At 49.7% G+C, this 26,783-nt stretch overlaps 1 pseudogene; it reads right to left on the reverse strand.

Annotated features, from left to right (window-relative positions):
• Positions 1 to 541: 541 nt before the first annotated feature.
• On the reverse strand, positions 542 to 26,783 carry LOC134154756 (DNA polymerase epsilon catalytic subunit A-like; annotated as a pseudogene).

A 26,783-nucleotide genomic window follows, 5' to 3' on the forward strand; every position in this document is an offset into this window, starting at 1 on the left:
GCCATTGGCCTGACTTTCTCTGCTAGTGGGACTCTCCCGGTAACATTTCCCTTTGTAGTTTTCAGTCATAGAAGCGCAGACGGTTTCAATAAACATACAGCTTGCTACGCCCTGTTCCCTAGCTAGCTAGGCAGATGATCATACTCCTAGGATGTTTCCTGGATTCCTCCTGCCCAGTCTACTTCACTTACCTTAGTAGTGCCCATGGCAGCAGGTGGGTCCAGGATCTCTCGCCAGGACTGCAACAGTTCCAGATACTGGGACATCTGCTGGCTTTCCTCTGCTGTACGGACCCGCTTCCGTTTATTTGCAACTGGAACCAACGGCTGAAGGGGCTTAGCAGCCCCCAAATCCTCTACGTCTCCAATCTGGGAGCTCGGTGTTCCCCCCTGGTGCTGGTTAGCAAGGACCTGAGAGAAACGACAGCAGGAAGTTTTGGGTGCTGAGGACACAGTATCAGCAAGAGAGGCCCATCAGCACAGCCAGCTACTTTCTCTCACTCTTATTACCTGTCTCTTGCCTTCAGAAGTGAAGAGCTCATTCATTTTCTTTTGTCTGTGCACTCCCCGGAGTCTTCTAGCTTGCGAGACATGGAACAGATCTCTGAGATCAGCTCAAACAGCTCTCAGTCAGGCATGTTGGCAGCCTGAAAAAAGGAACAAGGGGAAAAAAATCACTATCAGGAACCTAATGATCAAACCTCATTGCTATTATATACATGGAACATTTAAACCGATTGATATGGCTGTCTTTATGAGGAGTTTGTGAGCAATCTCTGCTCCAGTTGCCAACATGACCTATGGAACATAGAGATCACGGACATGAGGTCTGCATCAAAACTCCTGCTGTGAATGCAATACTTTGAAATGATGTTGTACGGCAAACTCTTAGTGGGCCCAGCTCTGTAGTGCCAGATGCAAAATACAAAGGGGAAGTGCTCCCAATAAACTCCCAAGCAGAGCAGTCGCTCCGGCTTTTCATCTCTCCTGCTCCCCGGTTTGAGGCTCTGTTTTCTGGCATTGTCTCTGCTCTTGCTGGTTATTTTAAAGCTAATCTCTTCTGGCCTCCTCAGAAAAGATTCTGCAGGCAAATGGTTCTGCCATCCTCTGTCTCAGTGAGTGGCTCTAGAGAAAGTCCTTGGTGCAAGAGGGCCACCACGCTACCTCTGTGAAAGACGTGACTGGAGGACAACGCTTACTCACAATTAAGCGGTAACAGCTGACAAAAGTGCTGTAACAACAGGTCTGGTGCTAAAAGACCCTAAAGAGCAGCCCTAGAGAATCAAAGAGGCAGAAATTACATACAAACAGCCATCAGAGGCACAATGGACCAACCATTCTCGACAAAGTCCATCCTCCCTACAGTGTTAGGGTAGCTTTGACCTTCTCTGGCCCCAACCTGGGAAGACAAACATGCAGCGGATGCATATCCTGCAAACCCTACACTCACCTTGCTCTACAGTACATCCAACCAGTAATCAGCCACCTTGGCTACAGAGGCAGAGACCTCCTCCAGTGTGGTGCCTTTCAGAAAGGCCTCAAATACAGAAGACTGGAATATCTTCACCAACTGCAGCTCTCCCCATTGCTTCACCTCAAACCCTTTCAGTTCAGCCAAGGATCCATCTTCATTGAAGACTGCATACCTAGGATATAGACCAGCTTTTGCACAAGCTCTGTGCCAAGGAACACATCTCCCAGGATGCTGCTTACTACCCTCCTGCCAAAGTACTTCTAGTATTGCCAAACCAGGCAGCCACCAGGTAAATTAATCCAAGCTGTGGGGCTCTGGACTACCATGATCTAGGCATATTTACACAGCTAGAGACAACAACATCATGAACTACTTCACCTCCAGCTGCAAAAGCACATCAGCCTCTGTCCCCAACTTGCCAATTCTAACTGGCAAAATGTTCTTAAATGCACGCAAATAAAGGGCAAGAAGTGAGACTCAGGGTTAGAGGAGTAGAGAAGTGGAGTGAAATACTAGGAAAAGCCTTATACAGGAGAATGAAGCTTTGTTTGGAAAACAGGAGGGGACGCTGGCAAAATGGACTCAGAGGAAACTGGACATCGCTATCGAAACAACTATGACAACACACTGCCCTCTTTTTTTCTGTCGTGTTTCTTGGATTTCACATGCCTGCCAATTATTTGTATGGCTCAATACAACCATCACAGGAAGCTTCAGTGGAACAGAGGTGAGACTCAAGCGTACATTGCTTTGTCACCCCTCCTCCAGGCAGTCTTTTCTTCCTCAGCTGGCAGCGGTACCTGCCAGCCAGCTCCACACTACTGCTCTTTCCACTTGCAGAGTGAGCAAGAAATAAGTGCGCTTGCTGACATCTCAAGAATCACAGGAAAAAATCAAGGGCCCCTGAGATAAGACTCCTATGAGCAGAGTTCATTCAGTGCTTGACATCCTCTTGACTTCTGCGACAGACTCCCTTGGCATGCAAAGGCACTCACAGTGGATGCTGGAGTTCATCCAACAGAGACATTCAAGCAGAAACAAACATAGTCTTGTACGAACAGAGAGTGCTGGAGGACAGTGACAGTATTTTCTGAACCCAGACCCAGGTCTGTGGGCAGTCCTCTCGTGATTGCTCGTGCTCGTATTTAAGCAGGCTGCATGAGAAAGTCAGTGAAGTCAAGTGCAATTGCTTTTCTATACCATGATGGCACTGGCAAGATCCACTCCTTCCCCTAGATGGGGATTAAAGTGGAAACCTCTGGGAAAAGTATTACTAGAGGTCTGTAAACTTGAGAGAGGGACAGACAGAGATTAGTGAATTTAAAGAGAAAAGATAGAAAGAAAAATCAAAGTTTGCCTGCGCATCTCAGAACCAAACAGGGAGACCATGACTAATCAGAAAGTTTGAGAAGTGCTGTTTTACTGTTATCTTCAGAAATTTACTGTCAGATGTGTCAATTAAGGCCAGGGCATAGCTGGATTCAAAGACTGATCTCATGCAAGGAACTTGCCATTTAAAGACAGCATGATCTCGGTGGTATGCAGCAACAAGCAAACCAAACATGCTGCCAGCTCCAGAGGACTGGCAACACGGGGCAAGGACTAACACGCCTCAAATGTAGTCAAGGAAAAGGACCCTCAATCCCTTCCCTTGGGGAAGTGGTGATTTTTCAAGCTTTGAACTCTTACCTTTTCTTCAGCTTCTTGCCCTCCTCCTTGGATGCTGAGAGGATCATGGCCAAGTAGGGCCAAATAGGGCCAAGTTTGAGCTATGGGCTGTGCAGGGCAGAGTATAGCTCTGTAGCAAGCAAAGCTGTCAGCCCCAACGTCCTGCTCATTACACAGGGGACCAGAGACAAAAGACAGGCTGTCCTCTGGGCTGAAGCCAACTCCGAGAACAAAGATGCATACTCCACTGCCAGTAGAGCTACTCCCTTCACAAGAACTGCCTGATTGGCTTGCAGGCCTACAGAAGGCTAAAACATTTTCTTCCCTTTCACTGTTTTTACCAGACTGTACAGCTGGCTGGTACAGATGCCAGACTCACCTTCACGGGGATGTTCAGCATGGCACCTGGGTAGCAGATTGTCACCTTCGGCTTCTTTGCGTTGGTTGACTCGATGACAAAGTTTTCCGGGAAGCTGTTGGGAAGGACACACCAAATCCCATCTCTATCCAGTTCTAGAGGTCTCCTAAGAACGGAAGAAAAAAAATCACCATCAGGAAGAGATTGGAAAATATGCCAAAGAACTGTTCTCTGTCCACAAGTCAGGCAGAGGCAGTGTCCTTTCTGCAAAGGAAGTCCTAGTCATACAACACCAGTTGCATTAATAAGCCATGGCAATGTCAGAAACCTGAATCTCCAGAACACCAGAGCTTCCACTGATTAATCCCACATCTATCCCACTGCTCCTCTTCTCTGCCAGTCAAATTCTGCCCTTACCCATCTGCTCACACTACATACAGGAGAACCTTTCTTCCTCAGCTCAGCACATACTCACCCAAACTGCTCAATCAGCTCCCTAGCCTGTGTGATCATATTTGCTCCAGTGAAGCACACAATCCCAGCCATTTCCATGGAATACCAGCAAGCTCTGTGAATGGAGGAGGGACAGTCAAAAGGCTGCAGTGCTACCTCTTAAGCACAGCTGCGGGGAAGCGCATCAGGTCGTACAGAAAATAAAGTCTCAGGGCAAAAAAGACAATCACAGCAGCCCTCAGGAGATCATTTTCCTTTTCCTTCCCTGTGATACTTCAGGAAACCGCACACCCTGAAGAATCACCTATAGACAAACCCTGCCATCCATTGCCAATGCTACAGGGCCTTGTTTAGCAAAAGTCCCTGCTAAGGGGACTAATAAATAAGAAGTCATTAGTAGGAACAAAAAAAAAGTGTTACAGGGATCACCTAGCATACCCCTTGTGCTTTGGAAGCACGTTAACAAGGTGAGAGCCTCACTAGAACAGCTCTGGTTTACAATGCTCCTTGCTGGAGGACTCCAGCAATGACCACAGGTGAGACTCACCCTTTACGCATGACATAGCCATAGAAAGAATTGAGGACACACTTGTGTGCCAGCTGCAGGGAGTCATAGAGGATTTCCATATTCTTGCAGTGCTTCACTTCAGAGGCATCGCCTGTCTCCACAGCCGCAGACAGCTTTTTCTTCCACACCTGATGGCAAGAGGCAGAGTCAGGACAACCCTACATTCCACTACAGGCAGTACCAATAGCCAGATATTCCCCCCACCTCAATCCTAATATGACACCGTGATCCTAGAACAGTATCAGTTATTAAGATAATTCCTCTTTCTTTCTGCTCTTTCTTTTGCATTTGAGGGGGAAGCGTTCGGCACAGGCATTATGCTATATTATGGAAGAGTCTTGCAGCATCAACTGTAACACCCATAGTTAGAATTACCTAATCCCAGCAGAACTGCCATCCTACATCAATTCTGTCACACCACGTCATATATTTCTTTCAATATATTAGCAACTACATTTCAGGCTCCTCCCTCTGCCACAAGACTCCAAACATTTGAGAACTAGGACATGCTGCTTCTTTCTCCTAGAATCAATCACTTCTTAGCCTAAGATCAACTGTTTCTCTGCTTGTCTCATCTTTCTCTTTGAAAAGTACCCTACACAAACCAGATTACAAAATAGTTGATCTGAGGATTTTCTAGATCCAGTAAAAGCCAAGAAAAACCCAGCTGTTTTCTTTCCTAGCACTGAAAGTGATTGCATCAGAGAGCTAGGAACCACTGTGGCAGCAGCTGTTTAGGATTCAGCAGGGGAAAAACCTGCATTTGCACCAGAGCTGTCAGGAAAGCTAATATTTCTTATTGACCATACAGATTGAGCAAAAGATCCTTTAGGGTTCAAGTTTTCAGTGAGAGGTGAGGACCTTCTAGCTTTGGCAGCACAAATAAAACAGAAATTCAAGCCCAGCACCTCATGCAGCCCCTTGAACTCACAGCGACGGTCTCTGAAAGCTCGTACAGTGTCTACATAGAAAGAGTTCTCTCGCTGGCAGATGGTGGTGACACGCTCCTCCACCTTGGTGACGTGGATCTGCTCATAAGCCTTGCGGCAATAATCTAGTAAAGGGAATAAACAGAGAAAGCTTTCTCGGAGATCAGTGCCCCACTATGGATGGGAAGGATGAACACAATGGCATCGGGCAAACCACACAGATCCACAGATCTGAAGCTTTCAAGGCACCAGTCTGAGAAAAATTCCATCAATGCAAATAAACATCATACCTAGGAAAGCAAGGAAGCAGACCTGCTACACAGGCAAGGGCAGGAAGATACTAATGTGGGGAGAAACAGCACCTCTCTATAGAGATGCAGAGGTGTGTGTGGGAAATAAATTGCCCATGAGGGCTCATCCACAAATTCAGGCTCTGCTCAGAGCTCCCACTAGCTAGATGCTTCTGCTGAGTAGTATCACTTTAGGAGCAAAAAGTGAAAGGATATCGAAACGTGTTTCACTGGCATGCTTAATGAGCGCTCATTAAAGAACAACAACAAAAAAACCCAAACAAAATATCACCTTCCATGTGTCTCAGCTCAGATACATGACTCTCAGTGAGAAAAGAGAAACACTGAGACAAAAAACAGCACTTGCCTCCTCCTCAAAAAACGTACAGGAATTGGTTGGGATCCTAGGGGAAAACTGTTGCAGCATGAAACCGAGATCAAATTCAGTCTGAGTCAGCATGAACTAAGTAGCCCCAGACCTGAGAGAGAAGTAATTAATGATGTGTTTGTAGTCTAGGCAGCAAAAACCTGCTCCAGATAATGCCATTTATTTTCACCTGCCAGTTGCTTCTTCTCATACTTGGCCTGCTCTTCATGGGAAAGCTCGTGGAACGCCCAGGGTGCTCCATCTGGATACAGAGGAGGAAACTTCTCAGGCTCCAGTCGTTGCTGGATGCGGTGATACTCGCTGCGGCTTGCAGGCACTGCAAAGGAAAAGCAACTAGGAGCTTTCCAGGGGAGGAACAGGAAGTGGTCTCTGTGTCTTCAGCTCACGCTGCAAGCTCTATCCATGCTGCAATGCAACAGGGAACTTGACAAAGCAGACAGCAGAATTACACTTACTGAATTCTCCTCTCCACTGCCAAGTCATCCGGCACTGACGATTAGCACCTGGCTTGTTGAAGTCACAGGCAGCACCCATGGCCTCATCCACCATTGCTGAGGGCTGGACACAGGTCAGACACACCCATGTTAGAGAAAACAGAACCGTCTCCAGTGACATATGCCAGAAGGAATCGATGTTGGGTATTAGAAGAACACAAATGTGAACATCACAGAGGTGATGTTCAGTAAGTTTTCCTTTCTAGAAGCTTTTCAGAACACAAGTTATAGCAAAAACAATGACTATTCTTTGGAAGAAGCCAGCTAAAGCTATTGCTCTACCTTGGACAGACCTTTCGGCTCTGTACACCTGCCAACTGTAACAGCCTGACTGGATTTCAAACCGAGCCTTATTTTATCCCCCTGTCCAGGGCAGAAAGTTTATTGTTTGCCGCTAAGGGGATCAAATCGGAGGGACCTCCTAGACCATCTGCAAGACAAAACAGAAAACACCTTCCTGACTGGACTGAGGTTACCCACCTGCAACCTGTTGGTCAGAATGATGTTGGGGTACATGGCCCCTATATCTAAATGGTAGATAAGGGGGCATTCAATTCCGTTAGGAACATCCTTCAAGGAATTCAGCTTGACTTTGATTTCATCACAAGCCTGCGGGGAGATGTAAAAAAGTAAAATTCAAACAAGAAGGAACTAATGATGCAGTCACATACGCACTATATTTGGTCCTTTACTTCCGACATGCACAGAGACACCTCCCACTGATTCTGGGAAACAGAGGAAGAGTATGAAAAACTAAAGGAACAGGATTAAGAAGAGTGGCAGTGGCGAGTCTTCTTTAGCCACCAATCTTTAAGGTTTTCTTTTGGACCTCCAAGGTAGGTTTCATCTACACTGCAAATGTCTACAGATAAGTTTCTCCTGTCTCTCTCCATGGAGTATAAAATGAGTCTAAACAGGCATCTTTAACATGTGGTGTCTCACCAGACATATTCAGGATGAGAAAAATCAGCCTTGCCTCCAGCCTATGCCAGTTCTTTATTAATATGGGAAATAAGGCACAGATGGACATGGGGCAGAACTCAAAGCTGAAGAAAGTTGTTATACAACACCAGGCTTGGACCTAAAGGACCGAGGCTTGCCTAAAGAAATGTGCTGCAACTCCACCCTCACAGTTCTGCTCTCCTTGGAAAGCCCAGTCATGCCTCTGGCCCTGCAGGCTGAGGCAGGACAACAGACCTCCTGGAAGCTGGTGACTTGATCCAATGGCAAACCTTCTTCCTCTTCGACAGCATGCCGGAGCGTCTTCTCCACATGCTGCACCAGGAAGTTAAAGGCAGAAGGATTCTGCAAGGATACAGGAATGATACCGAGACCTCTTCTAGCCCTGACACCCATCCTCGCACACTGCCTAGGGAAGGGGGGCAGGGGGTGACAGCTTCTGCAAGATTATCCATGCTCCAGCGTAGCTTCGGCGATCTTTGAAAACAGGTTCACTACTTAGCAGAGCATGTCTCAGTATGGGTAGAGAGCAGTTCATCTCATCTGAAGGGCAGATGGCTGAAACAGGTCAGCTGAATGGCATCTTGAAATGCCCCTTCGTTCACTGATCAGCTCCAATGTCAGCAGGCAGATAATGTTGGCCAATTAGCTGGCTGACCTCCACAGGCAGCTTGAGCTCTCTAGAACTGAAGGACAGTGGCTTTCTGCTAAGAACCCTACAACTCACAAAAGCCTACACCACTCGCACTAGGGCAAAACACAAAGCAGAGAAGAGATGGTGGCTGCTCCCCGGCCCTTGGAGTTCTCCTGCAAAGGAGGCTATATAGGGCAGCTAACAAGAAGAGAAGATTGCATGCATGTTCCAGAGTGCAACACTTATGGGGCTGACCTAGCAGTCAACTGCTCACACATCTAAGGCTCTAAGGGGCCAAGGATTTAGATTTAAGGTCCTTCTAAATTCACAGTGCACGTTCCCTTAAGATCATTCACGAGATTAAGGCCACTAAAACAAGCAGCACTGAGGTATGGTGTATCACACAGCAAAGATGGAAGTTGCCTCTAAAACTTACAATCTAGACAGTAGCACCAACCAGAAACAGGTAAAAGAGGCCAAAAGAAGCTTGGCTTGAGTGGGAGAAGGACAAAGATATAATCCTGATGAGACAAAAACAGTCATCTCTGTCAACAACCACTGGCTGAAAGAAAATTAAAACCCCCCCAAAAAAAGAAAAACCCTACAACCAACCAATAAACAAAGTAAACAAACCCACTCAACAGCAATGAACCACTCTCCTTGCTGTAACACTGTCTTTACCCAATAGCCAGTCTGAGGTCATGAAGAGCAACTTCTCCAACCCTTCCCACCTAAACTCTAAGCAGGTTCATGCACTCAAGCCATAAATTAGGTATCAGTTTTATAACAGGTATTGCTATTGGGTATCCCCCAAAAGAACAGAGGATGGTAATTCCAGTTGGAGGGTTATTCCCTACTGCCATGTTCTCCAGAAAGAAGAGAAAGAGCATCATTGCATTACCATTTTAAAGCCTCTGTCGCAACACCTTGATTGTGTCCTTACCTTTTTAAAGCGGCAAGGGATGTCACTGCGAAAAACCCCAGGTTCCAGAGCTTCCACCTGGCCTCCTACATGCGTCTCCGAGTCCAGCACGTGGCCATCATCTGTAAGTTTGCTGAACTCCTGCTCCTGCTTGTTGCGGAAGATGATGTTGGCGTGACAGGCCTGAACCATCAGCAATGCCTCACACACTGTCCCAGAACCTTTTCTTAACACCTGTAAAAGACAGACATCAAAAACTGGACTTAGAAAGAAGCGCTGTAAAGGGTGCTGCTGGAATTAGGCTGGCCTTATCACCACATCATTGAACTTAAATGTCTGATTTGGTGCCCAACATGATGTGTTTATTCAGGCAGTATTGAAGCCCAAGGCAAGAAGGAGCACAGTAAGGAAACAAAACCAACTCCTTCACTTAGGCTACCCATAACTGGTCTATGGAAAAACAGCTATGACTGCTGTACTGCAGAAAGGAAGCGCATTTGGAGACTACTTTCCCTCCTTTCCTTGGGAAAAACTATCCAAACAGTAGAAATTAGTTCTATTGCCAATGTGTCACTGTTGCATGAAGCATGCAGCTCTCTGCCCAGAAAAGAAATTGTTTCAGGCATGCACTCACCTCATCAGGCTCCATGGGAAGGATGGTGCACAACGCGAAAATGAAAGGGTGCACATACTTCATATACATGTAATAGGTAGCAACTGCATCAGACACCGAACAGGTGGCCAGTGTCTGTTGAGGAGAAAGACAAATCAATCCCAGTCACATTTAATACAGCAGTTAACACGTACAACGGGAAACAAGGAAAGGTTGAAATCAGCAGGAAGATGCAAAAGGTATATTTCTGCATACAAACATCCCAGCATGTAAAGAGTTATCAGTCGGCTTAAGACAACATTCTGCTTTAACCCGAATTACATAAGCCAGCTCCGAATTAGCAGAAATGGGGAAGATGAGCTCACTGCCACATATCCGCACAGATGCCACTCCGGAGTGGTCAGGAGGCCACTCTTGGCCTACAGAGATCTCCAGGGCTTTGGCAGAAACCTCATTAAGGTGTCTCCTGGACACTAGCAAAGTACTGCTCCGTTGCAATGCCCCGAGTACTACCGTTTTGCAGAAGTGTAAATAACACAAATATACAGTGCAACGCCAATGCCAGAAACACATCAAGGAAATTCTATTCTTCCCTAAGCTTAAGTTCATTCAGGTGTCTGAAATTCAGCAAGATACACTGACAACTTCTCAAAGACATTGCATTAACTTAAAGGATTTCACAAAGCTCTAACTCAAAGGTTCACTAATACTGCAGATGCCCAGAGATACAGCACCGGGTGGGAACACCTGAGGCTCCTCCGTAGCCATCCGGCACATCTCTTCAGGGTCCAGCTCCACTGCATCATAACCCAGTTTTGCTTTCGCTGCTGCTTTCAGGTTGTGACTTCCCACTGGCAGGTAACTCTCTCTCTTCACCCACCTAGACAGAATAATGAAAATGCCAGTCGACGAAGAGACAGCCCTGCACTTCAGAAAGGACTGCTACGTACAAAAAGATCTGGATTACTCTAACAGGGAAAGGTGAGAGCAGAACATCCAAGTGCAGTGGAATAAGAAGCTGCACAGCTTTAGACAGTCTGCATATCTACCCATGCTCTTAAATCCTGACTCATACAAATTCTGCTATTCAAATCATTTCTATTGCTCAGATTTTTCTCAACCCTCATACTTCAGAGACTTCAAAGATAAACGTTTAAACACAGGAGGAGGTATCAGCAGGACTGCAAAGAGAGGCAGTTGTTTTCCAGAGTCTGGACACTGGTCCAATGTGAAAAAACATTCAAGTCACAACTGCCAAGACAGACAGCCCTCTCCTGTACACACACACACACACACACATACACCCCCTTCCTTTTCCTCTCTGTGCTAGGCAGGCTGTTGGGTTAGAATATGGCCCTGTGCCCACTACAACGGTTTGGTCTTATCCTGTCCTTTTACCTGCTATCCAGGACAGTTCTCAAACTCCCAATGACAGCCACCAGCAGACTCTATAAACAGAGTTAGTCGTTCAGGCTAGTGTGGACAAGACGTAACTTCTGTACATAATGGCACACAACGGAGTACCGAGTAGAAGCAGCACAACCAAAGATGGGGGTGCTAGTCCTTTCCTAGTAAGATGTAACTCATGATAGCAGTGCACAGAGATGGAAAAGGGACAGTATTCAAATACATCAACTGTAGGCATTTTATACAAATTTAACAGATAAAGATGCAGTTATACGGTACAGACGCAGCATTCGGTACCTCAGACAATCCATGTGGATGCACTGCAGGGCTTTGTACTCTCCCTGGCTGCCCTTCTGAAATCCAATCTCCTGATACATATTAATTCCATGAGCTGCTGCTCTTGCTTCCACAAAAGGCCTGAGGAGAGAGACAATGCAGAAGAGAAGAAACAAAGCAGTCCCTTTTGTTCCACCCCATCCCCACCCCAAGGGTTTCAGGATTGCTTTCTTGTAAGCTACTTAATGAGGAATTTTTCTTGTGAATTCTCCTTTGCTCCAGACCTTACCCGTGAGAGCTGGCCACAGGGAAAACTCCCTGTAGGGCAGAGCTACTGCAAGAAGGAAGCTGCTTGCTCACATCCTATACCAGGAGGCAGAACATTATGATCGAGTTTCCCTCGCTCCCCGAAGGCTTGGCTGCTCTGGTCTCCCTATTGTTCTGCAGTTCTCTTTTGACACTTTGCCTGTTCTCCAGTTACTGAGGTCATCAGTGTACAAACATTGCCAAATCAACAACGATCTAGAAGTAGCTCAGCAATCCCTGGACCAACTGATGGGACTCTATAGAAGTTCGTATTTCAAAGCCAATAAACATAGCTCTGCTCAGGGAAAAAAAAAAAAAAAAAAGTTCTGAATTCCACCTCCTCCTCTTCGACAGTCCTCTGCAGGCTGGCGATCCAAGACTCAGCCCAGCACTCCAGATAAAGAGCACATAATCAGGATGTAAACAGGTTCCCAAACTGGCTGGATAGTCTGCGTAGATAAGAACGCATGTGGCCGCTATGTGACCTCCAGACAAAGGACATACAGGCTGGTACCCAATCTCACCTCATGGCCTAGACAACATTTCCTTTTAGAAACCAGGTTAGTTTTCATTCCTGATCTTACCAGTCAAAGAAGTCTCCATCGTATGTGACAATGATAGTAGCTTTGGTCTCCTGGACATGTTCAAACCGCCTCTGCATTAAATGAGCCTAGTATGCAACAGAGGATTAAAAAAAACTCAAAACAAAAAACATCTCCCCCACAAACACAAACACTCAGCAAATTCACCTCCTGCAGGCAGGCACTGGATATAATACAATTGATGCAGTCCTTCCCCTCTGCTCTTGACCTAGCTAGAACCCGATCTGCCTCATCGTCACACCATGAAATGAAAGCATCACCAGCACCGTGACTGTCCGCTGTGCTCCCCAAAGATACACTCTATTGGGTGATAAGCTCTCTTTGGCCTACAAGAGACCAAGGCAGATAAAAAGCAGCCTGATTTCCCAAGTAGAACCTACTTACCTCATCTGGTTCATTAGACACAGGATGGACCCTCACACTCCGGCTTGGGAGTAAATTCAAAGTCCTCAATATCCTCACAGACAATCTCCTTGTTTGTGATCAGATAGCCCTAGAGAGTTGACAAAGGAAGAGTTACTGAGGACTCAGATCCCTGCTACACCAGGGACAGGTTCCTGAACAACCGGAACACACTGCCTAAAGGATGAAATAGTCTTCCATCGATGCGATAATCCTTGCACAGCTTGATAGCTAGAGCTTTTGTCAAGTGGGAACGGCTCTTTGGAGGTCACCTTCTGAACAATTGCTTACAATCAACTAAGGGTGCCAAAAGGGAGACAACTTAAGGACTATACTCTCCAAATTACTACTGCCCCTCAAAGGGGCACCAGTAGCCTTAGCTGGGTTCTCCAACATACAAAACGAGGAAATCCTTATGCATCATTCAGACTAGACTTCAATTTTATTTCCACAGCCATTACATATAGACCAAGCAACTAGCAACAAAGCAAGCCAGGGACCAGACCGCCAAAGGTGACATGCTCGTTTGCTGTCTAGCATTTTGCTCCAAAGCATGAAGAAAAGAACTGTTGTTCCATTACCTGCCCATCAACCACGTAGGAGATCATCATGATCCGGTCTGTCTCTGCATCAGGAAACTTCAAAGGGAGTTTGGTAGTTTCAATGTCAAAGGCGAGAACAACCGGATCCTGAATATGACCAAATACATTAAACTCAAATCAGCTTTAGAGTATGATTTAACGAGCAGTTCTCATTAGATTAACAACTAATTTACCTAAGTAGGTTTATGCACATCTCAGACCCAGCAGGCTTGACTGTAGGAGACAAGGTAGCAACAGTGGTACCCACTGATAACCAAACAGCAAAATTCATTAACAGGAGAGAATGGAATAACAAAAGCTTCTCTTTAATGCAACAACCCCCTTCGAGAAAGAGAGTCATCAGGATTGACAGCACGTGAGGAAACATTGCGCAGGCAAAAAGCACTTATTACCTCTATGCCTTTATAAGAGAGGTTTCTTATGGCATTGGATTTATAAAGCATAACAATGAGTTTAAGAATCGTTGGGCACCCCAGGAATCACCTGGAACAAATAATGTACACCTCTCAGTTGGGCAGGAAGTGCTCACTTCACTAGATTCCTCTTCCTTTGAAATGGTTCAACTGAAATCAGACATCAGGTGTAGGAAACCAAAGAGAAAATTGGAATTCTCATTTGTACTTTTTAGTCTGTGTGACTAGGGGAATCCTAAGAAGCCCATGGGCCAACCATCCTAAGGAGACCTCTTTCCTTGACAGCATAGACGTATAGACATCGCTCGCCTGGTCTCGCTCTCTGTTTTTCCTCACAGCAGGAGAGATCTCTTTCCGCACCTTCACCAAGTCATCCACCACGTGGAAGGATAACTTAATGTAGTTCTGCTTAAGACCCACCAAGTGAGTTGGCTACAAAGCAACAAGACAGTGCCAGCTAAGGGTGGAAAAGAGTAATGAGGGAAAGGGGAAGACTGCTAACAGTAAGAAAGCGTTGAAAGAAGAGGTAGTAATTGAATGGAAAGACTCGGAGTGAGAAGAGATGCTAGCAAGCACGTAAGACAGCGAAGAACATGTGAGCTATGCCAGTTCACACCAAGGGCCATCTTGTCTTGTTGTCTGTTTCCAAGCGCAATCACCAGTACACACCCAAGAAAGAGTAAATGTATACTATCCCCCTCTGCCACAACACTCTTAATCTCCAGCCATTTCTAGCTCAGGAAGTTTCTTGAGCATCCTGTGAAAAAGACTATGTGCTGGAGCAGAACATATATTTTATTTACTATTACTATAATAAGCAATTACTATCAATAAGCAATAATTAGCCTATTCATGACATGCAATGCAAACAGTGCTTGAAGATTAAAGGTAAGCATACTGCTTCCCTTTACTGCTTAGCCCCTTTCTACTCCACTTGAGCTCGAAAGAAAGAAAGAAAGAAAGACTAGTTATTCAATAGTACAGCAGGCAGAGGAATACTGACCAGATCCAAATCTTCTTTGGGGACAGTTCCCAGCTTTGAAATGTTCCCTTGAAACTTCTTGGAGAGGAAGGATGACACTTCTCGTTCACAGCCCTGCAAAGAAACTGGAGAATGAGCAACAAAGCCAGACACTTCTCCAGAGGAGAAGACAAGCTCACAAGAATTTATAGTTTTATTGAGCCCTATGTAACAGGAGAGTAGAAATCATTCACTCTGGTTTAAAAATGGCCTCTGAAACTGTCCAAAATCATTGTTGTGATTTTGTTTTTCTTTTTTCAGTTATGTTAATAATACATTATCAAGGGCCATGGCCCTTGATGCCACTTCCCAATGGCAGCATGGGAGCGGACTCTTGCCCTTTCTGCAGTGACCTGGGACAAGCCTGGGGCAGCGTGGGGCGCGTTGACACAGAGCAAGGGGCCCGCAGGCTTCCTGGGCCATGGCCCGGGCACGGCCCCGCAGCAGGAGGCGCAGCTGCCCTGGGGTGCTGGGCACAGGGGCTGCAGCAGGGCCGGCAGCCCCGGGGCCTTGTGCCACGCCGACGCTGGCGTGGTTAGGTTTAGATACCCTAAAAAAAATCTCTCAGACGTCGGAAAACTGCACTGTGGAGGTCGTGCACAGGAAGCGCTTTCTGCACGGCTGTACGAACCGTGTGTTTGGGGTTTTAAGCATATGCAGTGTGGAAATCGGGAGGCTCCTGGGAAGTTTCTTTCTGGGCCCCAGCCAGCTGCGAGCCGGCACTGCCAGCTTGAGCAGCCCGGATTGCGTTGTCCTTCCGTGGTGCTCGGGCGGTGTTGGGAGCACGTAGGAAGCACCGCTGCCTTTTGCCCAGGCTGTGCTCTGTCAGCGGCCCCTTGGGCACAGCCCCCGCTACTAAAGCAAGCCTCTTCTGTGTTGGCCGTTGCTAAGGCTTTTGTAAATAAACTAGGAGGAGCACACTGTGTTTTTGAATTTCCTTGTTTGTATTCAGTTGAACTTCTTGAACTGGATCCTTTCTAATGACCCAATACTAGTATTATTTTAATAAGAGTGTAAATTACCAAAGTTGTTGTTTTTTTCCAGATATGAATGTCATCATTATAAGATAGATGGGATGTACAGGGTTTGTGCTTCCTCATCATAATTAAATAAGCAAATATTAAAGAAAAATGTGGGGAGAAAACAGGTGGTTAACATAAATCTGATTTTAACCAAAACTGTGACCATTGAGTTGCTGAGGACTTCTCAGTGGGGGATGTTTTGGAAGGAAGGGCACTTTCTTTCTCTCTCCCCAAACTGTACTGCCAGCCATCTGTTGATAATTATTGTCCAGTCTCTGCTGAGAACTTGTGATAGTTAATATTTCCTCACCGCTTGAACAAATAAGCGATAATCACTGCAAGGTACTTGACCACAGGAGTAGAAAGATGAATAGCGTGGAAGAGTCAGTGTATACCTTGGTTTGTGAAAACAGCTCAGTTTTCTATTAGTGATTATGACAAATTCAAATTCTTGAGGACTTGGAGAATGAGTACATTGAGTTACATAGTATCTCTGGAAAAAGTAAGTTAAAAGATCAAAATTATCAAAAATCTTAAAAATTCTCCATTCCTGTTTGTTTTGTATTATTTTTAATTTACATTATCCTTTCTCAGAGGAAATATTGAATGTTTATAGCTAAGCTGGGGATAGCTCACTTCATGGCAATGTTTATTCTCTTAACCTGTCAAATCTTTATAGTTTTATTGAGCCCTATGTAACAGGAGAGTAGAAATCATTCACTCTGGTTTAAAAATGGCCTCTGAAACTGTCCAAAATCATTGTTGTGATTTTGTTTTTCTTTTTTCAGTTATGTTAATAATACATACTAATAGGCTATGCCTTTAGTTCAAAGACCTGTAGGTTTACAAATAACAGCTCTTTCAACTTTGTAATACTCTTGATATGATAGCTTCTAAGTTTGTCTAAGAGTGGTCTGGGAATCTTTTTTTTTTTTTTTTTTTTTTTTTTTTTTTGAGGCTTCACAGTTGGACTTTTTCTATCTCTACAGTGACAATCTCTGTGTTTTTTCCTAACACGTAAAACTCAAGATTTTAAAAACTTATTTCTGGACCCACAGAAAACTTCAGATCTTAGCTCTTTGAAAACTCACTCCCTTTCAAAATGCCACAGAGTACGTTTTGCTGATAGCAAGAAAAATGTGTGTTGCTATTGAAATGGCTTTGGGTAATTTGATCAAAATGTCATCAGGCCTGATCCATTTGAGTGTATACTTTATGCTTATTTTTTGGTTATTAACTTTCCTTTTCTTCATAGGTTTCAGTAGGTACAAGTCCTTGATGGCTTGCAGCACCTTTTCCAGAGGAAATGAACTGGGCAGCGCTGATGTGCCCCGGTGGGCATGAGAAGCGTCTCAGGGCTCCTGGGACCTCAGAGGCCTGCCCTGAGGTGAGGTGGGCCTTGGGAAGAGGAATGGAGAGGATGGCGGGTTACAGAGATGTGTGGAGCTGCCAGCAGAGACCCCAGGACAGACAGTGCGGAGCTGCACGTGGACGTGATGTTGGTGCCTGTAGCTCTCCTCTGCCGCTACCAGTTTGTGGCAGGGATCCCCCTGCCTGCCTTGGCTTGGGCACTGTTTGGGGGCTGCTGAGTGAGGGATCACGGGAGGGGAGATGTGTGGAGACTGAGCGGAGCTTGCTGGCGGATGCAGAGACGTGGGGAATCCTAGTGAGCACAGCTGCCCCTGGCTCAGTTCCCATGCAAGGAAATGGAGAAGAGGGTTGACTGTCTACTCCGGAGGACACACCAAGGAAAGCCATGCTAGAGTAGGGCCACCGCAGGCATGCTTAACGGCTGCTTACCCCAGGCAGCTTGCAAGGGCTGGCACCCGTGCAGAGATGGGGAAGCACATGGGGTGCCCCGTCCCCTCTGCAGCCACAGCGTAGGACTACCAGGTGCATGTCCTGTTCTCACCATGTCCCCCATGACCCTGCAGGGGCTAACAGTTTGCAGTGCTGTATGCAGCTGCGACCATGACTGCACCCCTGGCGACATGGACATGTTGGGCCACAGAGAGCTGGGCATGTGCACAGATCACAAGTGATCTGTGCAGCACTGCGCACTGGGCAGGATCCCATTTGCCAGGAAGTTCAGCGTTGTGTGTTTGTCCTCACAGGGCAGAAGACAGGGCGCTGCGTGCCCAGTGCTGGCAGCACCGAGAAGAGCTCTGAAATGCTGGCTTGGTGTCCAGCAGAGGAAGCGAGTGTCGGGTACGGGCCCCAAAGATGGGTCGTGGCACTGGGGAGGAGAGTCCTCTGCTAGGATGGAACAGGCACCAAAAGGCTGGCCCATCTTCGAGGTCCTGTCGGACACCAGGGGATGCTCTGGGCGGGACACCTCTGAGGGTGCTCTTGAGAGGTTTGGCCCCTTCAGCAACAGGCCATGGCCTAGGGAGGCGGTGCCATGGCCCTTGATGCCACTTCCCAATGGCAGCATGGGAGCGGACTCTTGCCCTTTCTGCAGTGACCTGGGACAAGCCTGGGGCAGCGTGGGGCGCGTTGACACAGAGCAAGGGGCCCGCAGGCTTCCTGGGCCATGGCCCGGGCACGGCCCCGCAGCAGGAGGCGCAGCTGCCCTGGGGTGCTGGGCACAGGGGCTGCAGCAGGGCCAGCAGCCCCGGGACCTTGTGCCACGCCGACGCCGGGCCGGCAGACGGCTGGCAGGGAGGCTGCAGCGCGGCCCCGGGGCCCCCATGTCGCAGCACTGTGACCCGGCAGCGCAGTCACAGTGCTCGCGGCACGAGCAGGGCTATAAGGCGCCTGCGCCCCTGCCGCTCTGCCAGGCTCCGCAGCCGGCTCGCAGCTGGCTGCCGCCCAGGGCCGAGGCTCTCTGCAGGCTGTCCTTGGGCGCAGACGCACCCACCGCCACGAGGGCAGCAGGGCTCTCAACAGCCACCCAGCGCGACGTTGTCGCAGGACATGCGGGGGCACGGCTGCCTGCACCTCAGGCCGCCAAACGATGGACGAGCTCAGCAGCTGCACCTCCCTTTCGTATGGAGACCTCTTTGTGGCCTTCCTCTGACCTCGCTGCCAGCTCTTGCTTTGCACCTTCTCTGCCCTGCTTTGGTGCTCAGAGCACTCCCTGCTGTGGCCGTGCCCCGTGCCTCGCAGGCTTGGAAAGTGCCTGTGTCTGCTGCTTCACTCCCTAACACTGCCTAACGCTGCCTCCTGTGCCGGCTGCCTCTTCCCCAACACAAATAGGCACGACCAACCCCTTCCTCCTGCAGCCCTTGACCCCTTCCAGCACCGGCTCTAAGACTGGCTCTTTGGCTTGCCTCAGCCTCAGAAAGACTGTGGATCCTCTTCGTCTTCTGCCTGGCACTCCTCCAAAGACACACAGCGCAATACCAAGTGACAGCAAAGTTTTCACAGTGTTTTCACTCTCAGGAGAGCAGAGGGAGGTCAGCATCTGCCAGCTCCAGGTCTCTTCTAAGCTGCCTCAGCTGAGCTGATGCAAAGGGGCCAAGGCAAGCAGGCTTTCTGCTTTTATTGCTGTACTCGTGTGGCGCTGCTGGGCACAGCTGGCCTGTGCATGCCTCCTGTGGGAAATGGAAGTGACCCCTGCCACCACTGTCAGCAGCCATTCTTGTGCGAGCGCAGACTGTGCCCAGGCATTTGCTCATGGGCAGGCAGCGCGCTGAAGCTCACAGCTGATTCAGCCCTTGTGCACCATCCGATCGTGGAAGGTTTTCTGTTGGAAGAGCTCGCTGGAGGCCCTCCGATCCAATCTGTGCTCTGAGCAGGCTCGGATTCAAAGCCGGATGTAACTTTGGTCTTTCAGAGACCGGAGCAAGCCCTTGGGAGCGGGAGAAGACCCCTCACACGCCCCTCAAGCTCCGCAAGGGCTCCAGGCCTTTTCAGCTGGAGATCAGTGGAGAAAGTTAACTCGATGGCCCACAAAGAGCAAGGGCATCCATTCTCGGAGCCGGAGACCCTTCCAAAGATCCCCATGCCTGTCTGCTTTGGCGCCACATGCAGCACCCAGGAAATGCAGGCCATGCGATGCGAAGATGCTCCAAGTGCTCATCATCAGTGTCATAGGTCTCGGGCAACACTCTGGAGCACCCGGCCAGCTGGTCTCCTGCAGGGCCCAGGAAAGAGTTTTTTCCCCCAGGCTCTATCAGGTCTGGCTTTTGCTTTTTTTTTCTTCCTTTCTTTTTTTCTTCCTTTTTTTTTTTTTTTTTTCTTTTCTTTTTTTTTTTCCTTAAATTTTGCCATGCTCTGGAGCCCCTAAAGTGGCTTCAGTTTGAGAGAGAGAGGAAAGGAGCTGGGCAGCGCTGGTGTGCCCCGGTGGGCGTGAGAAGCGTCCCAGGGCTGGCCGGGACGCAGGCCTTGCTCACATGCGCAGGGAACAGCCGATCGCCAGCATTGGGGTCAGGAAGGAATTTTCCCCCAGCACAGATTGGCAGCAGTGCCTGGGGGTTTTTCGCCTTCCTCTGCAGCACTGAGCACGGCCCACTCCCAGGGCTCCTCGGAGCCCTTTCAGGCCACTGATTGCCTGCTCTTGCAGCACCAAGACACCAGCTGTGCCCTGCAGCTCTCTCGCTCTCTGCCCTGGGGCAAGCTCAGGCACTTCCATGCATTCCATATGCTTGGGCTGTTCTGCCTTGTGCAAAACAATGTGCGTTTGCAAAGGCTCCGGGCTTGATGCTGCATCAGGAAGCAGCTGCCGCTTGTCAGCTCTCTCTGCATGTAATAAAAGTGCAATGCTTGTAACCTCTGCTGGCTCTGCTGTGTGTGTCGTGCGAGTCGTGGCTGTGGCCTGAGAGCTTTGTCGTGCAGCTGTGCTGCCAGGAAGCGCAGGTACCCTGCTGCCTGCAGGGTCTGTTGTGGGGCTTGCAGGGTTACTCTGCACCGCAGGGAGTTTAGCCCAACTCCGCCCCGGTTGCATAACCGGGCTATGACACTGCGCGCGTGTGCAGATTTATTTCGGGGGCCACATTGACTTTGGGGTTCGCTATTTCATTACTCTTCAACCTCAGACCTTCTGGTTGACTGTTTCTCACGGTTATTCTGTGGCTGGAAGCCACCAAATCTCTATGTAACCAACCGCTGCTCTTTCTCACAGATTTCCAGTTACTTATTCATATTCTGCTTAACACAGCGGTAGTGTTCTAGACACCCAAAAGTTACAGCAGGGACCGTTCCCACGAAGTATCCCGTAGTACAGATGCAGCACTCTGGGTCCCAGAGGCGAGGAGATCACTGATAGCGCCTTTTCCTGTCATCCTTCAGAAGGGCTACCAGGAATGGGAGACAAGCCCACAGAGCTCTGTCCTCACTAAAGTCAAGGGCGTGACACAGTCACCAAGCAAGGTGTGCGATGTCGGGGTGTACATAGCCCACAACCACCCCACTGCCTCCGCTCTCCCCAAACCCACACAGCCGAGATGAGGCTCCGACCCGCCTTTCTCCCTTCTCTGCTCTTGTCTTGCTTGCTTTGGGTGGCCTCTTGGAGCAGTAGATGAGCAGCAGACTTTCTGCAAGGGCTTCCCAACTGCTCCTTCATCCAGATGGACCCAGCAAAGGAAGCTGTCCTGTGTGGTGGTCCCCGCTGCCTGCATGGGGACTCCCGTGTTCCCTCCTCCAGGCCCAGCACTGTCCTTGGCTCCCGATGAGGCCACCATAGCTGCGTCCCAGACACATTGGGACTGCATGTTAGGTCACCTTTGCAGTGCTGTGCGGCAGGCTCAGCAGAGCTTGGCACGTAGCACCGGGCAGGGCCCTGTGGCCTTAGCCAGGCAGGTGCGCCATGCTCTGCCTGCCTTGACAAGCAGCGTCAGGCCTCTGTGGTTTTGGATGTTCAGGGCGGGAGAGGGCACTCTCAGATCAGGTCAGGGGAGGCTCTGACATTCACCTCCTTGTTTGCCAGGGCTATTATTGCCAGCTGCAGCTTTTTGTAGCAGAGGGCAGATCAGCTTTGTATTGCCCCAAAGCTTGCGGGAAACAGATTGAACCTTGCCAGACTCTGCAAGTAAGAAGCGGGAAGAAGAACGTGCCTTTGATGCTGGGCTCCATGGCGGAGGAGAGGCACTCTCTCAGCTTTTCGTCTTTCGAGGCAACCGCATGACTTTGGTGGGGCACTTTCAGATGTGGCAGCTGCCCCAGGCCTGTTGCGTGGCCAGAGTGGAGATGGCCTGGTGCACTGGGGCAGGATCTTAGCTTTTTCAAGGGGTGCCATGAGAGAGAGGATGAGTTTGCAGTGGTTTTGGCCAAGTGCTTTTGAAATTACCAAGCTGGTCTGTGGAAGAGCTTGGGCTGGCCTCGAGCATTGCCAGTGTGGACATGGCTTGCAGCCACCACCCAGCATCACCTGGCCAGTGTGTCAGACCTGCTTGATGGCCTCTCTTGGACAGAGAGTCTCGCAGCCTTCCACTATCCCCAGAAATCTTCTCACAGAGATGTTGAGCCAGATGAATCCCCTCTCGGTGGCAACAGTGAGGCCACATCTGGAATGCAGTGCCCTGTGCAGGGACCATGAGAGCTGCCAGTAAGCTGGAGCAAGTGCAGCAGAGCCCGTGAAGATGGTCAGGGCTGGAGAACACAACCTAGGAGGAAAGGCTGAAGGAGCTGCGTTTGTTCTGTCTCGGGAAAGGATAATGAAGGGGGATCTAAGACAGTGATCCAGCACCCGGAGGAGGCTATGGAGGCAGACTCTTCTTAGAGGTGCTCAGTGAAGGCACGAGAGGCAGCTGGCCTGAGGTGCCCCTGGGGCAATTAGGACTGGTAGAAAGGAAACTATTCTTGTGCCTGAGAGCGGTGCAGCCCTGGGAGAAGCTGCAGTGAGGCGGGAGCCCTGTGTCCTTGGAGAGGTTCAAAACATAGCTGGACAAGGTCCTGAGCAGCCTGCTTTATGTGGAGTTAGCCCTGCCTAGAGCAGAGGGGTAGACTAGAGGCCTGCAAACCTTCTGCCCACCTCAGGCTTTCAGCAGTCTGTGATTAAAAGCAGCAAGAACCCGTGGAGAAATGACTTTGAAGGCAGAATGCTTCTTGCTGTTGCACTGAAGCAGATCGGAGCTTTCAGGAGGCAGGTGATTTGGGGATAGTGGTGACCCTGGTGTGAGGACTCAGCGCTGGAGTGGCTGCCACTGCCATTCTCGACAGGATTTGGTCGTTTCCAAAGAGCAAAGGTTGGCTCAAGCCTGTTGGGTACGTGGGACAGCAGCTCTGCCCTGTGTGCTGCCTGCAGAACCAGCTCCAGATTCAGCAAAGTGCTGCCAGGGGGTGCTTTCCACAGCAGTGCAAAGTCACGGCTTGCATGTCCCTGTGTGAATAGGCATGTGTACGTGGTGGTACGAGCACAGGTGTGAACCTGTGTGCACTGTCCCAGTGTGTGTGTGCCCCCTGTGTGCGTGCGTGTGCAAATGCATGTGTGCACAGCTGCACGTGACTCTCCATGAGAATGCATTTGGTCTCATCTCCATGTGCGTACGCTTGCGTGTCCCTGTGTCAAAGCATAGCTCTGCCTTCCTACAAATAGCGTCATCTCTGCTGGTTCCTTCGTAGGGCGGGAGCAGCTTCCGCATCCTTGCGTGGGTGGAGGTCAGCCCAGCCCAGACGATAGAGCCCTGCCCTGAGGTGAGGTGGGCCTTGGGAAGAGGAATGGAGAGGATGGCGGGTTACAGAGATGTGTGGAGCTGCCAGCAGAGACCCCAGGACAGTCAGTGCGGAGCTGCACGTGGACGTGATGTTGGTGCCTGTAGCTCTCCTCTGCCGCTACCAGTTTGTGGCAGGGATCGCGCTGCCTGCCTTGGCTTGGGCACTGTTTGCGGGCTGCTGAGTGAGGGATCACGGGAGGGGAGATGTGTGGAGACTGAGCGGAGCTTGCTGGCGGATGCAGAGATGTGGGGAATCCTAGTGAGCACAGCTGCCCCTGGCTCAGTTCCCATGCCAGGAAATGGAGAAGAGGGTTGACTGTCTACTCCGGAGGACACACCAAGGAAAGCCATGCTAGAGTAGGGCCACCGCAGGCACGCTTAACGGCTGCTTACCCCAGGCAGCTTGCAAGGGCTGGCACCTATGCAGAGATGGGGAAGCACATGGGGTGCCCCGTCCCCTCTGCAGCCACAGCATAGGACTACCAGGTGCATGTCCTGTTCTCATCATGTCCCCCATGACCCTGCAGGGGCTAGCAGTTTGCAGTGCTGTATGCAGCTGCAACCATGACTGCACCCCTGGCGACATGGACATGTTGGGCCACAGAGAGCTGGGCATGTGCAGGGACAAGTGATCTGTGCAGCACTGCGCACTGGGCAGGATCCCATTTGCCAGGAAGTTCAGCGTTGTGTGTTTGTCCTCACAGGGCAGAAGACAGGGCGCTGCGTGCCCAGTGCTGACGGCACCGAGAAGAGCTCTGAAATGCTGGCTTGGTGTCCAGCAGAGGAAGCGAGTGTCGGGCACGGGCACCAAAGATGGGTCAGGTGCCTTCCTGAAAGTGCAATGGTGGATAGCACAGCCATTTCCCGTAACAATTAGGTACCAGAGGAATGAGTATTCACTGACAGCAGGAAGATGTGGTTGAAATACGTGGACAAGCCTGAAGGATGGAGAGGCAGGAGTGGAGCTGTGCAGGAGCAGTGCCATTTGGCAGCTGGAGGAGATGCCGACTTTTCACAGGGGATCCCTGTTCCTAAGTTGCTCCCAGAATGACGGAGGTTGGAAGCACCTCTGGAGATTGCCTTGTTCAACAGCTGCTTAAAGTGGGGTCACCTACAACAGGTTGCTCTAGGCCAAGCCAACTCGGGTTTTTGGTATCTCCGAGGATAGAGACTCTCTAACCTCTCTGGGCAACCTGGTGCAGTGTTTGATCACCCTCACTGTAAAAAAAATGTTTGTTCTTAAGTTCAGACACAATTACTGTATTTCAGTTTATGCCCATTGCCTCTCATATGATCACGGGGCACCACTGAGAAGAGCCTGGCTCCATCTTCTTTACTCTTACCCATCAGGTATTTGTACACATTGATAAGATGCCCATGAGCCTTCTCTTCTCCAGACTTAACAGTCCCATTTCTCTCAGCCTCTCCTTGCATGAGAGATGCTTCTAGTCCCTTCATCATTATTGCTGGACTTGCTCCAGTAGGTCCATGTCTTTCTTGTACTGGTGAGACCACACCCACACACAGCACTCCACTGCTGAGGAGAGGGCAGTAATCACCTCCCTCAACCTGCTGGGACAGGACGTTTTTTTGGTGCTCAGCTGCTGTCTCTGTGATACGGCGTTCTCAACCCTTACTCCATCCATCTATCCTTCACTCTTGCTTGCCCCTGCCTCCACTGAGGAAGGTGGTGATGATGAGGATGGTAATTATTGAGAAAGAAGGAGCAGGAATGCTCACACTGGTGGGTAGATATGGGGCATGTGGCCTTGCAAAGGGAGCGGTTGAAGTCTTTGGGAACAAGAATCCCTTTGAAAATGCCAGCATCTCGCCAGGTAACTACCCCAGGGTTCTTCCTCTTCCTGCTCTCCACCCTCCTGCTGTGCAGGCCATCCCCTAGTCAGTCATGTGCATTTCTGAGTGCCTGCATACATCCACGTCTGGTATGTAGTTCTCCTAGGAAATCCCTTCACCATTCATCAGCTGGGACCGTCAGTGATGGCATGGATACCAATGAGCAGAGCTGGGGTTTAATGTTTCGTTTGGGTGCTTCACGATATTAGGAAGAAAATTGAGGCGTATTGGTGTGCTGCTCTATGCCATGGCTCTGGCTTTGTCTCCCCAGGGGCAACATTCAAGCTGCTGAGAGCAGTTACTTGAAAAGCTGCACCTTCAACACCACCTCTGCCCTTTACTGCCCTATCTTCCAGCGGAGCTTCATCGTGGAGCAGGCGGGAGAGAACTTAAGGGAGCTGGCAGAGAAGGTGTCATGTCCTGGGAGGATGGTCCTCCCAGAGGGCCCAAGGTCTTGCTGGCTGGGCACAGGGCGTTCCCTCAGCACCTGCTCTAGTGCTTGGCTCCACGGGATCATCACTCACTGGCACTGTTGAGACTCAGAGGCAGCTGGAGGCAGGTCCCTGGCCCTGCTGCCCTGCCAGTATGCTGCGGGGGCTAGCTGGGATGGGCTGAGGGCAGTGGCAGCTTAGCCAGCCTCAACAGCTCGGAGCACAGCACATCCACTGCAGCCCCTGAGCAGTCCTTTCTGCCCACCTTGCGCATGCAGAGCCCTGCAAGGCTCCCAGGCCCAGGGTCTCTCTTACGAGGCCCCTGTGCAGAGGCTGGAGAGCAGGAGGCCAGCTGGCAGCAAAGCATAGACTGCAGGTGTGCCTGTATCACTGCCAGGACTGGCAGGTTTGCTCGCCCAGTGGTTGGGACACATTCACACACTTTGGGAAATACCATGACATTGCCAGGGGAGGGCAGTGCACCCAGCATTTTGTCTCCAGCCCCATCCGGCCCTGCTGCCTCTGCTGCCCTTTTGGGAGTAGATAATTCCCATCCAGGGAAGGAACTCAGCACTGTTCCATCCTCCCTCCAGGTTCTGCATCCCCTGCTCAGCCCCAGCACCCTCCAGACCCTAGAGGCCCCCCACTCTGCATCTGGGAATGCTCCCTGATACCTAGCCATGCTCCCAACTCAGCTGGAAAGCCCACTGCTGGGGCAGAGCTCCCCTGGGTAAGCAGCCTTGCAAGCAGTGCTGCTGGCTTCCCTGGCAGGGCCGTGTGCCCCAGTATGGTGGCATTCCCAACCTTTCCCAGCAGGTGATGAGGATGAAAGCTGTGCTAACGCCTGAGTGGGGGGAAATGCCGTGCCATGCTTGCTGGCTTATCATGCCCATGGCCAAGCTGTGTGCACAGTAGTGCTGTTCCCTGGGGTCAGCATGTCATGTAAATGAGTGCTCACATGCCCCATTCCCGTAGTGGTCCCTGGTCCTCCACACAGTAGAGACAGTGTACTTAGAGTCTCTTGAAGCACCTCCCACTGAATAACCAGCTCCACAACTGAGAGCTGGGGTTTGGGGGTTTTATCTAGCCTCACTGCTTGCAT

This window comes from Rhea pennata, unplaced genomic scaffold, assembly GCF_028389875.1.
Source record: "Rhea pennata isolate bPtePen1 unplaced genomic scaffold, bPtePen1.pri scaffold_40, whole genome shotgun sequence".
NCBI lineage: Eukaryota > Metazoa > Chordata > Aves > Rheiformes > Rheidae > Rhea > Rhea pennata.